The sequence below is a fragment of the Protopterus annectens genome, chromosome 3.part1 (assembly GCF_019279795.1).
Source record: "Protopterus annectens isolate FY-2018-M chromosome 3.part1, PAN1.0, whole genome shotgun sequence".
In the NCBI taxonomy this organism is placed as follows: Eukaryota; Metazoa; Chordata; order Ceratodontiformes; family Protopteridae; genus Protopterus; species Protopterus annectens.
In genome coordinates this window covers 134768298-134782818 of record NC_056732.1, presented here as the reverse complement: position 1 = coordinate 134782818, position 14521 = coordinate 134768298, and positions in this window count along the sequence as shown.

Genomic DNA, 14521 nt, shown 5'->3' with positions numbered 1-14521 from the left:
ATTTCCATAGATGGGTGAGTGGATGTCAGGTCACCACTTTTGAAGGGCTGGGAGACCTTTTGGTGAGGGAACAAGCCCTTAGCACTTTGCCTGAGGACATGAGGATCTGGTTAGCTGATAGACAATGTGCTACTTCAGATGAGTTGGGGAAGAAGGGAGACCTATACCTGGCAAGCAGGGTAGTCCTGCACAGGAAAGGGACCCCAAGTACTGCTCATGGGTCTAAAGTAACCCATGGTGGGAAGTACAGACTGCCCCAACAGAATTTGCCAGTAGCAGGGGAAGCCACTAGACAAGGTAAATGTCCAGGAGCTAGGGTTAAATGTTTTGAATGTAACCAGTGGGGCCATGTGGCATACATGTGTCCACTGAGGCAAGGTGGGGAACAAAAGTTGAGGGAGCCAGTAAGTGCAAAAGACAAAATGCCAATAGTAGGTTGTCTTATGACAACAAGGGTACCAAACTACCATCCTGCAGATGTCCTGATAGGGAAGGATTTGGATGAGGCAGTACCATGTGCTTGTGCACTTACATGCAGTCAGGCTTGGAGACAAGCAGGTAAGTCTGGTAGCCTGGGAGAAACCCAGACAGACTGCATACTTGCAGCCAGGACTGGTGAGGTGGTTACTTCAGACAGAGAGCTATCCTGTAGCAGTGAGACTGAAAGGTGACCCACAGCTGCTTGGGGTACTGATGGTCCCTTGGACAGAGTGACTGCAAAGGTAGAGGTGAGTAGTAGTACCCAAGCTGACAGTAAGGCACCACTGTCAGAGGAAGCCAGACTTCCTGTGGAAGGGGAGCTGGGAAGGGTTATAAGGAGAGAGTTGAGACAGGCTCAGCTCTCAGACCCTACATTGCAAGGCCTGAGGCAGGTAGCTAGGGAGGCACCTGATTCTCAAGGAAAGGGGGGATCTGTATACTGGGACAAAGGGTTACTGTACAGAGAGTGGACCCCTGAGGGAGGGCTAGAAGGTGAAAGAGTACAGTAGTTGGTAGTGCCTACAGCCTACCATCTGGTGTTTCTAGCCATAGCCCATGATAGTCCCTTTGCAGATCATATGGGCATAAAATATACAAAGAGGCGTATTATGCAGAACTTCTATTGGCCCTGGAATTTCCAGAGATGTAACAGGGTACTGCAGGACCTGTGAGCAGTGCCAAAAGGTAGGCAAGGCAGGAGACAATGTGACAGCTCTGTTGATGCCTTTGCCTGTGATTGAGGAGCCCTTTCAGAGGGTATCTATGGAGATTGTGGGTCTTCTGAGTACCCCAAGTTCCACAGGGAAAAAGTATATCCTAGTGGTAGTGGATTATGATACATAATACCCTAAGGCAGTGGCTTTGTCCTCCATTGAGGCAGAGAAGGTGGCAAATGATTTGTTAGAGATTTTCAGCAGGGTAGGTTTCTCAAAAGAAATACTGACTGACAGAGGTGACAACTTTATGTCAGACCTGGTGGCTTGTCTGTGGAAGTCCTGTGGGGTGAAGCACATGAAGACCACCCCCTACCATCCCTAGACTATTGGTCTTGTTGAGAGGTTAAACTCTGCAATCAAGTCCATGCTATGGGCATTTGTAGATCAGTTTAAGAGGGAGTGGGACAAATATTTGCCCCATCTGTTGTTTGCTTACAAAGAGGTTCCCAGGAATCCACAGGATTTTCACCCTTTGAGTTGCTGTATGGGCATAGGGTGAGGGGTGAGGGGACCTCTAGATTTAATTTGAGATGAGTAGGAAGGTGAGTGCGAGTCTCACAAAGAGTCTGTTGTGGCATAAGTCCTAAACCTCAGGACAAGGCTCAGGGAACTCATAGGCTTGGCCCAGGAGAACCTGGCAGAAGCCCAACATCAGAAAAAGGTATGGTTTGACAGGAATGCTCGAGCTAGAGAGTATGTTTTGGGGCAGGAGGTAATTGCTCTCATTCCTGTCAGACACAACAAGCTGCAAGCAGCTTGGGAGGGACCCTACAAGGTGGTAAGAAAGGTAAGTGGTTTTAATTAAATGGTGGAACTGCTAGGCAGAAGGCAGGGGCACAAATTGTACCATGTTAACATGATGAAACCTTACCATGATAGGGAAGCCCTTTTGCTGAGCATTTGCAGTGGATTGCAGTAGGAATCTGAGGGAGATCTGGGGAATAATCTCCTCAATGAGGCTCGGGCTGACACCTTAGTGGAAGGGGTAGCAATGTCCCAGCAGCTATCTCCTACCCAGGTTCGAGAAATCCGTGCAGTGTTGCGGGAATTTGGGGACATGTTCACTGGGAAACTAGGGTGCACCCACCTGGGGCAGCACCTAGGTGGATACAGGACCCCAAAGGCCTATTAGGCAGGACACTTATAGCGTGCCTGAGAGAGTCAGACAAACTCTGAGGAAGGAGGTATAGGAGATGTTGGAACTAGGGGTGATTCAAGAGTCCAACAGTCCCTGGGCCTCCCCAGTGGTGCTGGTGCCAAAGACGGATGGCAGCACCAAGTACTGTGTGACCTACAGGAAATTAAATAGTCACACAAAGTCAGATTCTTACCCAATGCCTAGGACAGATGAGGCCCTAGAGCAGCTGGGAGGTGCTAAGTATCTTACAACCATTGATCTTACCAAGGGTTATGGGCAGGTGCCCTTGACACCCAGTGCTAGAGAGAAGTCAGCCTTTGTGACTCCTTTTGGCTTGTATGAGTTCACAAAGATGCCCTTTGGGATGCAGCATGCCCCAGCAACTTTCCAGAGGCTTGCAGATCATATCCTAGCCAGAGCAGGAGGGTTTTCCCTTGCTTACCTAGATGATATTGCCATCTACAGCCATTCCTGACAAGAGCACTTTCAACATGTCAGGGAGGTGCTGGGCAGACTACAGAGGGCAGAGTTGACCATTAAGCCGAGCAAATGTCAGGTAGGTATGGCAGAGGTCTTCTACCTAGGACATAGAGTGGGGAGTGGTAAGATAAGGCCAGAACCTGCCAAAGTGGAAGCCATTCAGGCATGGCCTGCACCTGCTACTAAAAAGCAGTTGAGGGCATTTTTAGGGACAGCAGGTTACTACAGAAAGTTTGTCCCCAGTTGAAGTACCATAGCTGCTCCCCTCACAGACCTGACATGAAAGAACAGGCCAGATAAGGTAGTGCAGACCCCAGCTTGTGAGCAGGCATTCCAGAAGCTTAAAGAAGCTTTGGGAGGACCCTCTGTGTTAGCCAGTCCAGCTTACAGCAAAGAATTTGTTGTGCAGGTGGATGCTTCAAACCATAGGGTGGGGGCTATACTTAGCCAGATTTCTTCAGAGGGGGAGGAGCACCCAGTAGGGTTATCTCAGTCATAGGCTCCAACCCAGGGAGGAATGCTATGCAGCTGTAGAAAAAGAATGTCTAGCCATAGTGTGGGCACTGCAGAAACTTCAGCCTTATCTGTATGGAAGGAAATTCACTGTTATGACAGCTCACAACCCCCTAACATGGTTAAACAGAGCCAGCCAGCAAAATGCCAAGTTGCTAAACTGGGGCCTGGGGTTGCAAGCACATAATATGTCTGTGCAGCACAGCAGTAGGATTAGTAATGCCAATGCAGATGGGCTCTCAAGACAGGGAATGGGGTAAGGTGCACTCAGATAGATCTAACTCCCTCAAGCAGCATTTCTCAAGGGTCACTTGAAAAACTAGCATGAGTTCTCCATGGGAGGGGGGATATGTGAAGATTGGGTGAGGATAGATGAAGGCTGCCAGCCTAGCCAGATAGAATTTTGGAGATAATTCTGTCATCTGTAAATATTAATGTAAACCACAGGCTTGTTGTCTTAAATGGTAAAAATAGTGTTACATGTGGAACTGGAAAAAAATGTAACAACAGTGCTCTCTACTGACTAAGTAAAACATGTTGTGACCCTTTGATGTTAGAACTCAGACCCAGTGAGTCTAGAGTGGGGCATCCTGCTTATTGTTTTAAGGCCAGAGTTAATGGCCAGAATTTGCATGCATAAATGTCCCTTATTGCTCTGGTTTCTGCCCAGAAGTGAAGAGTGTAAATGTAGTTTCTGTTAGCCTGGGAACCCAGGGAAATGTGAAGAATGATGTAATGTATCTCAGGGAAGTGTGAAGAATGATGTAATGTGAACCCGGAATGTGATTTTAAAAACAAAGAGAATCAAAGAGCATTAAGAAATTTTGTCTTGACCATCCAACTCATCAGCACTGTCTTGCTCTATATGTAAGTTTATTTTAGACTTGCGTTTTCTCTTAGAAATAGATAGAAACTAGAAAGATTAGACTAAGTGTTTTTCTGTGATGTCAGAACTGTACTACTGAATTATTTAAGTATTTCTCTGTGATCTCTGAACTCTTGACTAGCATTGTATAGCAAAAAGTATTGTCTTGTGTTTTTTGACTATTTGTTATTAAATATTTTTAAACTCTTTTAACTGTGGCAGTTTTTGTAGAGATAATTTAAGCTCTTTAGAGTACTTGCATACCTTTGGTAAAATTGTACAAAGCCACTTCAATAGCTTTAGCCTTGGGCTATACAAACAATTGGGTAATAATATTGCACAGTAATAATTGGACACCCTTTTAAGGGCCTTTGAGTAGCTGATAAATATTAGTGGGTGGCGGCAGATGGTACTACCGTATAGTCTGGGGAAAAGGGCCACAGCTGGAGAACCTGTGCCAACCTTCCCCAGGAGTGTCTGTGTGGTTGTATAAACTCTTTTCAAAGTGTGCGTGTGTGTGTGTGTGTGTATGTGTGTGTGTGTGTGTGTGTGTGTGTGTGTGTGTGTGTGTGTGTGTGTGTGTGTGTGTGTGTGTATCAGCTACTTGGGCAGGGACACGAAGCACTGGTTGGACAGAGAGGGTGCTGGTGGTTTTAGTTTGCCCACTAGGCTGAGATCTGGACCTTATAGCTGTGCCAGTGTGGAGTCTTATTGGGGACCTGGAGAGCAAGGGAGCAACCGGCCCTGGACTGACTGTGATCTCTGTGTGCTCTTAAGGGAAATTGCACTTTACTGTGTGTATTTGTTATCCTTTCCTCCTATATGAGATGCCCCTCATTGGTGTTAGTAGTGAGGATTGAGGCTCCTTGATTACTGGGCCAGGGTACGGGTGTCACAACTGTTATCCTATATTTTATTTTAAATGTGCTTTATGTAATACAAATTGACTTTAGAAACTCAAAGCATTTGTCAGTCTGTTGTATCACTATTAGCTATACTATTGGAATGTTGCCTATCATTTATTTTAATGCCTATACTTTGTCCAAAATCTTTTCCCTGGGGTTATGCTGAAAATGAGCTTTACCCCAAATGACTATCCAGGTAAACATATTGTAATTGTCCGACTAGGTTCCATAGAGCCTGTTTTCAGCAGAGGCCCGGGGAGAAATGCTCCAGATGCATGTCTTTGGAATGTGGGAGGAAACCGGAGTACCCGGAGGAAACCCACGCGAACACAGGGAGAACAGTGTGCGTGTGTGTGTGTGTGTGTATGTGTGTGTGTGTGTGTGTGTGTGTGTGTGTGTGTGTGTGTGTGTGTGTGTGTGTATCAGCTACTTGGGCAGGGACACGAAGCACTGGTTGGACAGAGAGGGTGCTGGTGGTTTTAGTTTGCCCACTAGGCTGAGATCTGGACATTACTGCACAGTGGTGCAGTGGTTAACATTGTCACCTCACAGCAAGAGGTTCTCCGGTTCGATTCTTGGCTGGGGTGCCTTCTGTGTGGAGTTTGCATGTTCTCCCTGTGTTCGCGTGGGTTTCCTCCGGGTACTCCGGTTTCCTCCCACATTCCAAAGACATGCATCTGGAGCATTTCTCCCCGGGCCTCCGCTGAAAACAGGCTCTATGGAACCTAGTCGGACATTCCCGGTCAACAAATGTTAAATAAAAAATAAATAAAAATAAAATAATAAACAAAAACATACACAAAAAACAAACAAATTAAATAAATAAATAAATAAATAAATAAATAAATAAATAAATAAATTCTTCCAACTGCTATAATTTGCTACATACTGTTTTGACTTTTTGCATTGCAAAATACCAAGGTCTGTCATCCTGATGTGAAATAAGGCAGCAGCTTGATGAAGTATCAAACAAACACTTCTGAGTAACATATCAAAAACAGATATTTCATTTGATGAAGTAAGTGAAGCAATAACCAGTGTACAGTGAACAGCTGATCTCTGGTGTCCTAGTTTATGGATATTTCATCCTGGACAATGGCATTAGATAAGACAGCAGTTGGTATTTATTGAAGCACCAAGTGAATGAGAAATAGTGTTAACTGCATCCATTTCTAGATATAAATTGCAGCTATGGAAGGATGTTGAATTAACTATTTAGTTTGCAGCAAGTGAAATAAATGCCCTGTGGAAGGAAGATCAGGTCAAACTTGGGAGTTGTCTTTGTTTTCTTATCATGATCATGCCTTAGCGTAAAGTTTTAAGCATTTCTAAATGACAAAACGAATGCAGAACAAGTTGACACAGTGCAGAAGTGAGATATTTCTACTTTAACCTTGTGTAATAACAATACAAGCAATAGCTGCCAAAGCTCATAAATACTCTGTTTCATATCTTGTCTGTGTTTTATTTATTTTACTGCATTTCTGGTCTTTAACCTCTGTTTGAATTCACACCCTAATTATTCAATGACCTTTAGAAGCCAAATTGTTTTATTCCACTCCCTATCCTCCCATGTAAACCAGTTAATTGTGGCTCCCCTAGCACAATGTGTATTGGTAAGAAACAAAGGCACACGTGCCATTCTGGCACCACCTAGCAGCTGATTAGCAAGCAGACATGTATGTATATGTATGAGTGAGAAATAACATCAGTGAGCCACTGTGCATGTACACACACACACACACACACACACACACACACACACACACACACACACACACACACACACACACACACACACACACACACACAGAGCAAGCCTTGTACATTATTCATGCAGAATATTTCCAGAAAATGCACAAATATCAATATATTCCAATTACAGCAACTAGCCCTTGGCTCTCACAATGGCTGTTCTTGTGAAGGGAGAGCAACACTCCTTCCAAAGTAAGATATGTTGGCCTTCAGTTGTTTAGTCTTTCCATCATCAGCTGTCCTGCTACTGTGCTTCTAGCTGAACCAAAGTCACCAAAATATTGGGTGGACACAATGCACCTATGCCCCTGCACCAGTGAAGAAGGTATCCTTCCATGATATTTTCTATATTTATAGTTAAAATCATCTGCAGGCCCTTAAACTGTTCTTAGGGACAAAGCACATTACTGATTTTGGGCAGCACAGTAGCTCAGTTGTTTTACATCTCTGTCAAACAACTTATACTGTTCATGTTTCAATCCTGACCACTTGTCACAATCTGTGTGGAGTTTTTATGTTTTGCCTGCAAATGTATGGATTTTCTTTTGTTGTTCCAGTTTCATCCCACCTCCCTGAAACATTATGGTTAACTAGCTAGTTTAAACTCTCCACTTACAAATAAATAAGTAAATTAGAACTGAAATTGAATTTCTATTCATGAAAAATAGCTAAATTATTCACTGAATTGTAAACAAGTTAGGCCGAAGAAATCTCTTGAGCTTCAGAGTAAGTTACATTTATACAACATTTTAAGAAAAAGTGCTTAAACTATTCTGTGCTTTGATATACAGCACAAAATATTTCCTTTCAAATAAATACAAGGCCCTTCATTGTGTGTGGTTGTAGCATCAAACTATTCGGAGATGAAGAAAGGTAAATGATGAATAAAAAAAGGTTAAAATGTAAATAATTATCAGAATCAATGTTAAGAATAAAAAAATATAAACAGATTAGAAGTGCCTTATATGTAATCCCTGCAACCTGTAGCAGCAAATATATGTGACGCTAATCAGATAAACAACGTTAATGAAATAAAGAAAACCTGAGTGTATGCTTTTATATATACATATTTATATGCTGGCTAATAAATCATTAAGACTTCCAGTAAACAACCAGTAATAAACTGAACCAATGCTACTGCAGCAAAGAATCATTAAACAAATCTATAAATAGCTGTGGCTAATTACACAATCAGTAGTATATCTGTAATTTCATTTTAAGAGGAAATGCACTTTTCAGGTTTGGAGAGCATGTAACTGGACTTTTTTGTGCTATATTAGTTACCATATAAATATGCAATGAATAATTTGTTTCAGATTAAAGGCAGTCCTTTGCATAAAATCTTTGTATAATGATCTCATTTTTCAATATTTTCTCTTTGGCTACTGTATGAATTATATTTGCTGTAATGTAATTATTTTGCAAATGCTAAGCTCTCTATAATTCTTTCTCTCTCTCATATATGAAATAACTTCAGCTTCATTTTTCTTTTTCTAAATAGTTATTAGTTTTTTTCCCCCTTTTTCAGCACTTGTACCTTTGGAGAATTACTAGACATTTCAAAAATAGTGAATTGCACAACCAGCAGTTGGGTTCATGTAGGTGTGAACTTACCGTTCAGGAAGAAATTGTGATTTCCTACCACATGCTATTCAGCAATTGCTCTGCTTATCAGCAGTCATCAAAATGTATCTGCTGTCTGTCTGTCTCTCTCTCTCTATGTACATCTCTCTCTCTCTGTGTCTAGCTATCTATCTCTCTAGCTCTCTATTTATCTGTCACTTCATCTGTCTACCTACCTATCTAATTCAGCTCAGGACACAAGGTGTTTAATTTTTATTTATTTACCGGGAAGGTCCTACTTGGAATAAAGACAATTTTCAGTGGAGGCCAGGGTAAAAATGCTCCAGATGTATGTCTTTGTAATGTGGGAGGAGAAAACCCATGCGAATGCAGGGAGGACATACAGACTCCACACAGAAGGCAACCCAGCCAAGAATCGAACCGGAAAACCTCTTGCTGTGAGGTGACAATGCTACCACTGCACTACTGCGCGATCCGGTTTAATGTAACTAAAAGCTATCAAAGACTTTGCTAAAGCATAGCTCTGCATTTATGAGACCAACTTTCCTTCTTCAGACCTCTTTCAAAAGCTTATATTTACAGCATAAAAAAAGGACTGTACCTCTGTTGGTTACAGCCTAGTACATTGACTCTCCTTATATCTAATATCAATGGGCATTTTTTGTTGCCTGTGTGCACTGTTCATAAATTGCTTTGGAGTGCATGCTGGGCTTAGATTGCCTTCTCAGGAACAAATATATAGGCACTGTGAGTTTCCTGTAGTTGCTTGAATGTATTGGGAAGCAACCCGTTGAACTACATATGACACTTTAATTCCCTCTCCCAATCTGCAAATATCATAGGAGTAGGGTCCCAGAGCAGCTATCTTTCTTAGGGGTAAAATCAACACCAAGGGTCTTGATATATATTTTTGTCCTTGTTAAAGGTGTTTTTTTTTTTACCTATGTTATGTTAATAATTTACTGCTACATCGACCTTTTGAAATGTACTAAATGCCTGACAGCTTGCCTATAAGTGCTGGTCGTGTTTTAAGGCTATTTGTGTGACCATATATACTATTTTATTTATTGGCAACTAATAACATTCTCCTGTATGTTATATGGATTTGTACATGGTCAGAGAACTGAACCTGGTTGGTTCATGTTTAGTTTAAATACTCATTTATTTTGGTTCATTAATATTTGATGCTAGTCTTGACTACAATGTAATACAAAATCGTACTCCAAACTTTTTCACTATGACTATAGGTTTTGGCACAGAACAAGTAAATGCTGCTCTCATGTGCAAACAATGACAAGAGTGGTTCTTGGACATGGGAACTTGTTCTTTATTTAGTAGACTCTGCCACTAAGTTGATATTGCAATGAGTTAAACACTGAAGTTATGGAAATAGTGAAGTACCAGATGCAGGTACATGCATGCCACTTATAAGTGTGCTGTTAATGGAATAAAGTATATATGTTCAGTGCTTCAGTACCAGTCCAAAATGCTTTCCAGTAATCAAATAGGGTGACATCCACCCAAACCCTAGACCACTCTCAGATAGCACCAACCCTCCTAGTCACTCTAGTCTCAACATCCCTACACATCCAATCCTAAACAGAAAAAAATCAGACCTATTGCTAATGAACATTAATATTAGAAGTATAGACAACAAATTAGACATCTTCCATGCAACTCTAGCTATATACTCCCCAGACATAGTAATAATCACCGAAACATGGCTAAAACCAGGTACAAAAGATGATGAAATAAAACCCCCAGTTTACTCCATACTATGGGTGGATAGACTCAACAAAAGAGGAGGTGGAGTTGCTATCCTTTTAAAAGACCATCTCACTTCAACTTTCCTTGACTACAAAACCCCACAACCCAACAGTGCAGAAATCATCTATACCACACTAACTATAAACTCAAGAAAAACACTTAATATAATTGGCTGCTATATCCCACGTGGAAATAATGCTCCAACTATAAAACATTTATTGCACTGGGCAAGTAGTACCCTTAGTCAGGATAAATTCATATTGGGTGATTTTAATTTAGACTGACTTGCATGTGATACAGATCACCCTATCCATCACATAAACTTGCATGGTTTTACCCAAACTATTCAAGAACCTACCCGAATAGATACAGCTAGTAAAAAACAATCCACCTCGGACTGGATATTACTAAATAACTCCTCTCACTAATTCCAATCAGGTTGCCTTCCTGATGGTCTGAGCGACCACCTACCCACATTTCTTATATGACAACACATATTCCCACCAAAACCTACTATGTTTAAACAACTTAGAAAAAAACATAACTTTAATCTTGACAACTTCCTAGCTGACCTACAAAGGTGCAATTGGACTCCACTCAAATACCTTGACCTAGATGCAGTGAACCATTTAGTAAATCCTTTTTAGATATATTAAATGCACATGCCCCTGTTAGAACCATCAGAGTAAAATTAAACTATGCCCCCTGGCTAAGCAGAGATGCTAGAGCACTTCTGAAAACTAAAGATAAAGCCTGGGAACTATGACATAAGACTAACACAGTAGTTTCTAAACAATAGTATCAGGGACTCAGAAATAAGGCAAAAAAACAAATAAAACAGGATAAAATAAATTGCTATCATAACATTCAAAACACATACCAAAAAAACCCTCAAAAACTCTGGTCTACTATAAACTTAATCCTTCACCCAGGAAAATCTACTACACCAACCCCAAACATCCACAACAATTCAATAACGTAGCTACCATTTTTAACAAACATTTTACTGAATCTATAAGTGCCCTTTCCAAGCAGCACACCCCTACTCCTGATACCAAACCAGCCAAGTCTACAACTAGCAATGCCTCATTCTCTTTCTCCCCAGTTCCTACAGCCAGTATAAAAAACTACTACAGAAACTAAAACCTACTACAGTTGCCAAAGATAACTTATATAGTGAATACCTTAAAATTGCAGCTGAATCTATAGTGTTCCCAGTATCAATCTTTATAAACAGATCCATTCTTGAAAACAAGGTTCCTCAGTTGTGGAAAATATCCCATATAATCCCACTTCATAAAGGGGGACCTTCCGCAGAACTGACAAACTATTGTACAATTGTTATTCTTTCATCTTTTTCTAAGCTACTCGAAAGGTGTATTCATCACCGGGTCATGAAATTCTTACTAACAAATAACCTTCTTTCAAACACTCAGCATAGGTTTCGTCCATTGCATAGTACCACTACTGCTCTCTTATCCTTCACTAATACCATAAGCCATCACAGGAATAACAACAACTTTGTATCTGCCAATTTCTAGACCTATCAAAAGCTTTTGATATGGTCTCCCATTCCAAACTAATACATGTACTAACTGAACTATCCTTCTCACCATCTCTCCCAGCTTAGTTTAATAACTATTTAACTGGCCGTCAACAATCTGTTCTATGGCAGGGTGACTTATCTCCATGCCTTCTTTTATCCATTGGTGTCCCCCAAGGATCTGTCTTGGGCCCTCTCCTTTTCTCCCTCTTTACTAATAATGTACACACAGCTATTCCACATGGTTGTGTAATACAGTATGCAGATGATTCAACACTTATCTGTGCTGCCACTTTTCTATCAGCTCTTCATTCTCAAACACAGGAATCTTTCACTTCTGTTGAAACATGGTTAGCCAATGCCCATCTAATCCTGAACCCAAATAAAACTAAATTATTACTCTTCTGACCTAACAAGACATCTATTTCATGCCAACCATTTAACATAATAGCTAAAGACAATACTGTCTTCTCCCCGACAACCCATGCAAAGCGTCTTGGAGTGGAAATAGACAATAACCTAAAATTTGACTTACACGTCTCCCTAACAATAAAAATGTCTATAAGAAATTTGGAAATCTATATAGACGCAAAAGGTTCCTGACCAAAATGGTCAAAATTACATTAGCACAAACCCACCTGCTCTCCACTCTACTATATGCCTCTCCAATTTTAACTAAGCTTAAGAAAACTGGCCTAAGCTAGAAGCATGTTATAATAAAATTGCTAAGTTGCATCTGACTGTCCATATAGAACACATCATTGTACAGCTTTAAGGATACTAGACTGGCTTGAACTTCCCAACATTATTCTTTACAACCAACTCTCTCTAACACAACCAACCAGAATCCCTGCACTACAAAATCTCATCCTTCCTTACAGTTCCAGCAGACCACTTCACTCTAACAATAAGAACTTATTCACCATCTCCAAGGCCAACAACACTGCAGGAGAATCTTTATTTTCCAGCTATGTATCTCGTATATGGAACTCCCTTCCTAACTCCATTCTCTCAATCTCGTCCACTAACCACTTTAAGCCATCACTTAAAGCTTATCTAAAAAATAAGTGGCTATGTTCGTGTACTAACCCATCATGAATGCTCTGATACATCACAGTATACCCCAACCATATCCAACTTCTTCCCCGGTATTTAATCTTTTATTCCTACCGGCCTGTCTTAACTTTATATCTTGACATAAGTCATACTTTGCAAATAGTACTAGCTAAGTTCAAAGCCTAGGTTTTGTTGTCATGATGTAACAAATTTGTATTTTGTTATGTATACTACATTTTGTTGGTTTACATTCATATGGTCGAGTGCACATTGCTCGACTATACATTTAACTGACATTTCTAAGCGAATCTCATAACACCGAACGGTTGGAATGTCATAAAAACACAGAATTCGACATTTCTGACCACTCTACAGCCTAAAACAAGTGCTAACATGGGTCAAAAAGGGGATGGGATTTTGCAATTCAAAATAATTGCAATTGCATTTTCGTGATGTTGCTGCACTCCTTTCGGCCATACCCGGTCGACCATTCACTGGTTGACTATATGCATATACACACATTTTGTTTACTTTATACTTTATTGATTATTGTAATTTGTGCATTAAAATTTACTGTTACTCATGGAGCTTTTCTCCCTGGGCCTCATCTGAAAAAGGACCTATGTCCATAGGTTCATAGGTAGGTACTAGGCTATTGGCTCTAGGGCCTATATGAGCCTAGCCAAAAAGATACCCTGGCTTTCACCACCCAAGAAAATTATTTTCCTGTGCCCCTGTCGAGCAGAGCTACAGAAGTGATCCCTGGGTTGAATTTCCTATTTCCCATCCAATCATCAAGATTTTTCTTGAAGAGTGCTAATGAGGAGCTTTGTTTAATATAGATAGGTAGTTTGTTCTAGAGTATGGGAAGTCTTTGGGACAGGAATCTATCCCTCCAGCATGTTATGTTTATTGTGGTGAGATGGTTTAGGTCCCTAGAGCATGTAGCTTGGAGGTATTGGGATTTCTTTAAGTGGAGCATGTCCAACAGCTCTGGGTTTGACATAGCATAGTATGTTAGGCAGAGATTGCCTCTGAGTAGGTGATATGCAACGGAGTAAAGCTGGAGTTTTTTGAGACAGTCTGCACAGAGCATCTGTTTGAGGCCAGTAATACTCTTTGTGAGGTATTTCTGCAGCCTTTCCAGTTGTTGTAGATGTCTTGTGAGGTACATACCAAAAGGGGCATTGTACTCTATAATGGGTCTAATGAGTGACTAGTAGAGGGGAACAATGACCTCTTTTTTCCTGGATGAGAAACCTTTTATGATGAGGTGTGCCACGTAGAAGGATTTCCTGACTACTGTGACAATGTGATTATCAAAGGAGAGACTACTGTCCACCTGTGTCCCAAGGTCTCTTATCATACTTTCAGTGTTAAGTAGACTACCGCCTATGTGGTAGTTCATGAGTACAGAGTTTTTACCAAAGGGGATGACAGTGCACTTTTTGGCATTGAGCTTGAGGCCATGGCTTTGACACCAGGCATCTGTCTCAGTGAGGCCCTTTTGTAGGATGTCCACATTGTTAGGAGTTTCAATTATGGCTCTTAGTTTGCAGTCATCTGTGAACTTCATTAGCCAAAGACCTTCTGTGTTAGCTTGTACTTCAGAGAAGTAGATACTAAACAGAAGAGGAACCAGGACTGAACCCTGTGGTACTCCACTTGTCACTGGTCTGAAGTCGGATTTGGAGTCTGATACTTTCACAGTGTGGGTTC